Genomic DNA, 7,678 nt, shown 5'->3' on the forward strand with positions numbered 1-7,678 from the left:
ACTAAAATGTTTACACTGTCAGAACCTGGTTTTGCCTTCAGAAAATTATAATTAGGTTCTGTCTCTTTACTTAGGTACTCTATTTTAATATAAAAACACAATTGAGAGATTTTAAACTTTTTAAAATTTTGGAGACTTGCTAAATGAAAAAGGTTAAAAATCGCCACAATAGCTATAAAAATGTCTAGCCTTGTCTTTTTTTTTTTTTTTTTTTTTTTTGAGATCTGGAGTGATTTTACCTTTTACCTTTATTTCCTTCACATTGAGCCAATCATTAAATTTCATTGTGATTTCTGGGGTGGGGCAGAAGGAAGGGTCATTCAGTGTGATGGAAGCCGTGGCCTGGTTGGCCTCACTAGGGGAGCTGGAGGAGCACGGACTGCCCTGCTGGCAGGTGGGTGATGTTCTGAGAGTGGAACAGCTGGTAAGCAATGTTCTCAGCAGCCTCCAGCTTACGCAGCTCCATCAGGCTATCACCAGCTGTGGCCAGCGAGTTGGCAAGCAGCTCAGCTGCCTTGGAGTTACCCTCACCAGAGATGATGGCTGCCGCCTTCTGCTCAGCCTTTTCCACCACAAATCTGGCTCTCTACTTCCTGCTGAGCCACCTGGTTGGCTTCCACCGCCTCTGTGAACTCCTTCCTGAAGGTCAGATGTGTCAGGGACGCGTCATCCAGGATGAGCCCAAAGGTTTGCGGCTTGCTCTGTGAGGTCATCGCTCGCCTGCCTGGAGACCACCGCTCGCTGGGTAATCAATTCTCCAGCATCAAATCGAGCCACCACCGACTTGAGGATCTCTGTGGTGATAGACGGCAGTGCCCGCTCATTTTAGTCCTCGCCAATGCTGGTGTAGATATGAGGAAGCTGGCTGGCCACCGGCCGGAAGAGGATGTGAAGTACGATGTTGACGTTCTGCAAGTCTTTGCCACCAGTGATGACTGGTACATTCCCTGGTCGAGAGCTGCAGTCAAAGATAATTGGCTTCTGTACCCAAGGGTTGAGAACGTGAGTCCCTTCCCCTACCACAATGTCCTGTACGCCACGGGCCACGGAATCGGTCAAAGATGGCAGCTCTGTGTCTAGCATCCACGTCACGCCGAACTTTTCACTTTGGCAGCCATGACTCCTTCTGTTGCTTCCACTCGCGCCTGTTTCCACTCTGACCTCCACATGAATTCCCCCTAGCCTTGTCTTTTAATAATCACTTTACGTGGGGTTGGGGATTTAGCTCAGTGGTAGAGCGCTTGCCTAGCAAGCACAAGGCCCTGGGTTAGGTCCCCAGCTCCAAAAAAAAAAAAAAAAAAAAAAGACAGAAGTATAAAAGTATAATAATCACTTTACGTGTTTATAAGCTGTAGGTTTTTTATGAATTTAATCCTACAGAAAACCTATGTTTTATGAAGATATGCACATAAAAAGATCAGGAAAGGGGTTGGGGATTTAGCTCAGTGGTAGAGCGCTTGCCTAGCAAGTGCAAGGCCCTGGGTTCCGTTCCCAGCTCCGAAAAAAAAGAAAACAAACAAACAAAAAAGATCAGGAAAGTCCCTGGACTCCTATGAACAGTGATTATCGGTAAGAAAGTTTTATGTTTGATATAAGAGCTTCAACTCAAAACTATGGAACCAAAATCCTAGTCTCATGAGAACATCTATAATTAAAAAAATACAAGTTGATAGTAACATTAAAAATGATCAAAGCCTTAAACATGTTCAGAAATGTATTTGACTGTATCCATGCTAAATACCAATGTAACTAATTACAAGACAAGCTTTACTTGGTCTCCTGCCTTATGTTTGCAAGGTACAGTTTAGAACAGCACTAAAACAGACATAGATGGTGTAACTCTGATATGCTAGGTAGTAAGTAGGCATCAAACCTATCAGATCTGCTGAATGTGGCGTTTAATGTTTAAACTTACCAGGATGGACAGAGACTCCCAAATCCTCAGTGACTCCCCAAAGTCTCCAAGAAGAGAAAGGCACAGTCACGAAGGTCATCACCTGAACTGTGGTATGATAACCACTGAGCTTAACTGTCCTGCTGTCCTTGGCCTGGCCTGGGCTGTGGACACAGGACACTGGAGAATTGATTGCCACACGGTGCATGGACAAGGTGAGGTCAGTCTTCCCACAGGAAAAGCCCCTTCATCTTCAGGGTCCGAGGCCAAAGACTGCCTCTGCCTCGGTGCCATGGAGACACAGGAGCCTGGGGCAACTGTCAAGGTAATGGAAAGTGGACCAGTCTGTCATTTTAATTGATACATAGGCCATTTGGATCACACTTTACTCTTCTCAGGTCTCTGATTATATTGATGGCTAAACTATAATTGTAACTTGACAGCTTCAGAACAATAGCTAACGCCTTACCCCAAGGTAACCTAGCAGTGTGCTAGTTCATTAGTCAGTTCATTAGTTTGAAAACTACTAGGTCTCCTATACTAAAAAATAGGCAGACAGGCTCGCCTTGCTCTCGGCTCCGTGTTAAAAGATCTAACAGACCTTCATTTTAACGACTGCTCCCTGTGATCGACCACCCGTGTCTCGTGATGAATGACTGGATAGGAACAAAGATAAGAGCTGTGAGCTCTGAGGACATGAGCTTAAGTTATGAGGATTTAAATCTACTGCAGCATTTTATGGTTGGTAAGTAAGTTATGAAAGTTGGAATGTCTAAGAAAGTGCTCCAAGGTTGGTAATGGAGCTTGTAAAGATTGGAGGGGCTAAAACAATTATTTAAAAATGTAAACACATCGCTTCTCGGCCTTTTGGCTAAGATCAAGTGTAAAAATGTAAACACAACATGTGGTCCATACATATACAGCCACCAAACTAGATAAGATGGATGAAACAAAGAAGTGCAGGCTGACAGGAACCAGATGTAGATCTCTCCTGAGAGACACAGCCAGAATACGGCAAATACATAGGCGAATGCCAGCAGCAAACCACTGAACTGAGAACGGGACCCCCGTTGAAGGAATCAGAGAAAGGACTGGAAGAGCTTGAAGGGGCTTGAGACCCCATATGAGCAACAATGCCAACCAACCAGAGCTTCCAGGGACTAAGCCACTACCCAAAGACCATACATGGACTGACCCTGGACTCTGACCTCATAGGTAGCAATGAATAGCCTAGTAAGAGCACCAGTGGAAGGGGAAGCCCTTGGTCCTGCCAAGACTGAACCCCCAGTGAACAGGATTGTTGGGGGGAGGGCAATAATGGGGGGAGGATGGGGAGGGGAACACCCATATAGAAGGGGGGAGGAGTTAGGGGGATGTTGGCCTGGAAACCGGGAAAGGGAATAACAATTGAAATGTAAATAAGAAATACTCAATTTAATAAAGATGGGGAAAAGTAAACACAAGTTGTAGAGACATAAGAAAATGATTTAAGGTCCATGAGAAATGGAAAATGTTTCCTATTTCTCCCCTGACCATGCTAGGGTTAGAAAAATTTCAAATTTCAGAATTTTAACATTGAACAATGGAGTTCTGAGAAGCTGGAATGCTGGCTGCTGAGAATTTGGTCGCAAGCTCAAGGTTTTAAATTCCCTTTGGTTGCCTTCTGGATATAGACTTAAAGGTTCTTCTCATGCTAAAAACATCTCTGTTCATCTGTGTATCTAGCCCTCTGGACTGAGGAGAATGTTCATGCTTTTTAACCCAAATCTATACGTTGTATTAGATCTCAAAGGCATAAATCTATTCCTTTTGTCTTCCAGACCCCCCTAAATCTTTTTCTAAAATCTTTTTCTAAAACGTTAAGTCTATATCATCTCAGCAGATTTTCTCCTGGCTGACAGACGCCACCATCCAGGGATCTTCTGTGGACTGCACACTGCCGAGCTCTGGACTTACTGAGAGCCACTGTCACCAGTCCTGCTGATGTGACTGCGCTGTCATCCAGCTGGATCAGCCAATCAGCTGCTTCTGATGGATGCCTCACTGCAGGCTTCTTTTTTTTTTTTTTTTTTTCTTTTTTTCCGGAGCTGGGGACAGAACCCAGGGCCTTGCGCTTGCTAGGCAGGTGCTCTACCACTGAGCTAAATCCCCAACCCCCTCACTGCAGCCTTTGACTAGCCTTTCAGCCTTCCCGGGCCCCCAAGAACAGCGTCCTAATGTCAGCAGGAAGTAGTTACAGAAGAGAGTACTTCGTCCCTTGTCCCACCTAACAGGCTGAAATGCTAAGTTAAAAGAACCAAACAGGAGGCAGAACATCAAAGATTTGATTCAGGTACATAAAGCCGGGGGTGGGGGTGTTAGGAATTTCCAGAGTTCAGCCATCTCAGAAAGGAGTTCCACCTTGCTGGCAGGGTTGAAACAGACCTCACGTTCCCAGGCCCCAGAACCCACTCCTATCCTGCTTCCTCAGATGTTTCAGGTTTGTCTGTTAACCAGGAAGGGGAGGAAAGAGAAGATGCTGTTATCCTGTCATCCAACCTAAGGCACTCGAGTCTTGAATGTGCTGCCTGTCCTGACTTAATTGACTGTGTGCAGCTTGGCCAGGCTTTGTTCCCTTATTCCAAAATTCCAGAGCAGAGTCCAGGAGGGATGTGGCTGCAAAAGCCGACTCAAGGATCTCAAAACAAGGTGACCCAGATAAGACCCAGTCACCAATGTTAAGTATTCAATGCAACAGCCTACCTGCTCCCTTTGCTTTTTGTTCCCATCCTATAAAAAAATGTTATAAAATGTTATTAAAAATGTTATAAAATCTCCATTTGGGGATGGGGTTCAGATCCTGAATTTCCTGCCTTCCTTATGTGTTCAGAAAATAAAACTTTCATTTTTAAGCTTCTGTGTCTGAAGTGACTTGTTTTTTCTAGGCTCCACACCAAACCCAACAAAGAATAGAATAGAATAAAGTGGGCTAGCAACCTGGCCTAGTGGCAGAACGTCCATCTCACGCGCACAAAGTTCTGGTCCCTGTCCCCCAACGCTACACCGAAGGTGATGGCAAGACATTCCACCATGGGGTGGCTCAGTGATTACACAGGGCTGGGCCTGGGAGTGACTCAGATGTCGAGAGTACTTGCTCTTGGCAGAAGACCTAAGTTCAGTTCCAGCACACACTTCAAACGGTTCACAGCCACCTGTAACTCCAGCTCCAGGGGATTCCATGATTCCATGCCCCGCAGTTTTGGACCTCAGTCTTCATACTACCACAGACCCCTCCCCATATATACATACATGCACATATATGCTTAATAACTTTCAGTTTTTCTAAGACACTTTATAAATGATAGCTTAATTTTTCATGTGCAGACTGCCGTCACAGGGCAAGTGGGATTTTGGATCGTACTTGACAGGGGAAGGGGATAATACGTGAAGCATGAGGGAGTCTTCAGCAGGGGTGTGTGTGGTCGAACATGAAATAAGGAAAACCCTACTGTTCAGGTAGGAACTCTCATGCCCATGGTTAGCAGGGACAGCAGGTTCTGTAGAGTGGCATGTTTCCCTAACTAACCTCAGTCTCTGCTTCCCTAGGGGCCAGGAGAACTGGGAGTGGCTGTCCTAGGATTATAAGTCCAAAATTTATTTTAACTGCTCATATTCTGAATAGCAAAAGCAGGGTAAGCTGATCCACACACACTTTTTCATCCTCAAAATCGAAATAAATACATTTTGGAAAAGGAAAACAGGCCTTAGTCGGGCTCTGAGGCACAAATTAAATATGAAATCGGCATGCTGGGTGGGTTTCTGCCTGAGCTCCTTCCCTGGGTCTGTGTCCCACTGGAGATGTCTTCTCTTGCCCATCTCTGTGGTGGTCTCTGTGCTTAAGTGATGAAAGCCTTGATGTTGCTTGTTACTTTCTCTTTGGCTCTCTTCTATAGACTCTCCTGCAATTATGTTGCCTTACTGAGGATGGCTAAAAATGTACCTGCGGGGAGAACTTGTAAATGAGAGATAAACGCTTGATGAGCTGCAATTAGGGGTTCCTGAAAATAAATACCAGGTGACTGTTAGCACTGCGCATCGAGGAGCAGGAGAAAGGGGTGAGGGGGCACATTGTCTTCCTTTTAACAAAGGACCAAAATGAAGGGAATTCATCAGTAATTCTGCCACTTAGAGATAACTGTCTTTAATGGACAACATCATTAGGGGCTACTGATCCACTGCCTTGGCAGGAAGAGCAGCTGAAGCGTGGTCCAGAGGGCATTTCAAAGGTAGCTATAGGGCACACGAAGCTTCCCCATGTGAGGAATTTGTGTTCCAACACTACAGTTGTGGGGAACCCCAGCCTGTGCTGGGGATAATGGCGGGACACAGAAGAATGAGGAAGACCCCATGCTTTCCCTTTCAGGCATTTGATCCTGCCTGTAATGTAAGGTGATCCTGGTGGAGCCTGTCTTCACCTTAATCCCACAGGGAAATCCAAGGGGAAGCTTGTAACATGTAACCTCCTAGACAAGGAAAGGGCTTTCCTTCCAACTCAGTCATTGCTCCTGAGCTGCCAACGCGTAGTCTCCGGGTCTTATCGGCAGACATCGTCAGCCATTCGAGGGCAATCCCTAAAGAAAGGTGAAGGACAAGGTGCAGCCTGAAGCCCTTGCTTCAGCTCGGGACTCTGTCCACAGGAGAAGCACTAGAAAGCGCCTGTTTGGGCAGGAAAGATTGCTCAATGGTTTAAGAGCACTGGCTGCTCTTTTTGAGGATCCAGGTTCAATTTCCAGCACACACATGGCAGCTCACAGCTGACTGTAACTCCAGTTCCAGGGAACCCTGGTGCCCTCACACAGGCATAAATACAGGTAAAACACCAATGTACATAAAAATAAATCTTAAACCAAAGGGAGAAAGGAACTGACAAACCTCTTCCCTGGTGCTCTTTGCTTCTTGTGTTAATCCAAATCCAGGTTTGCTTTCTGCCCGGTGGGCATCCCTCTGTATTCTGTCTACTCTGTCAGGTAATGGGGCTAAGTTGGTCTGGCTTCTATATCTGAAATATGTTTTTTTTTTATGCAAAGCAAGAGCTCTACAAGTGAGCCACACCCACGGGACTGGAGTTTTTGTCTCCCCTGTTTAAATTTTGAATTCATAACGAACATCGATTCGATGGCAGGAGGTGAGGTGGTGGGGCTTTGGAGGAAGTAATTAGGACGTAACTGAGGAGCCACTGTGAATAAGACGGGTGTTCTTAAAATCACAGTGGAGGGGCTGGAGAGAGGCGAGCAGTGGGGAGTGGGTACTGTTCTTAGAACCTGAGCTCAGTCCCCAGCACCCACATCAGATGGGTCACAACCACCTGTAACTCCAATTCCCAGCATCTGCCGTCCTCTTCTGTGTTTGGAAGGAAACTACGCCATGCACACATGTGCATACACACAGTTAAAAATGAGATCGATACTTAAATAAAAGCTTGTACAAGCTTGTTTTTTCTCTCCCTCCCATCTCCCTTGTGATGATACAGAGATCTGCAGATTTGAGGGGCTCCTCAGAGCCCGGATCTGAAGAGGAATTGAATCTCTGAGCCTTGACGTATTCAGAAAGCCAGAGTCCTAGACGGCAGCTGCACCACTGCTTTCCTTCTTGCTGTGGTAAAATATCCAGCAAAAGCAGGTTTACTTGAGCTCAGTTTTTGGGGTACAATCCATTAAGCCTGGGAGTCACAGTGGCAGGTGGCTGGTCACAGTGCAAACGCAGGCAGGAAGCTGAGGGAGACGATGGCCTGGTGCTCTGCTCTTT

General features: G+C 45.9%; 1 pseudogene; it reads right to left on the reverse strand.

Annotated features, from left to right (window-relative positions):
• Window positions 1-221: 221 nt before the first annotated feature.
• Phb1-ps2 (prohibitin 1, pseudogene 2) lies at window positions 222-5,113 on the reverse strand (annotated as a pseudogene).
• Window positions 5,114-7,678: the final 2,565 nt, after the last annotated feature.

The sequence above is a fragment of the Rattus norvegicus genome, chromosome 8 (genome assembly GCF_021556685.1).
Source record: "Rattus norvegicus strain SHRSP/BbbUtx chromosome 8, alternate assembly SHRSP_T2T, whole genome shotgun sequence".
NCBI lineage: Eukaryota > Metazoa > Chordata > Mammalia > Rodentia > Muridae > Rattus > Rattus norvegicus.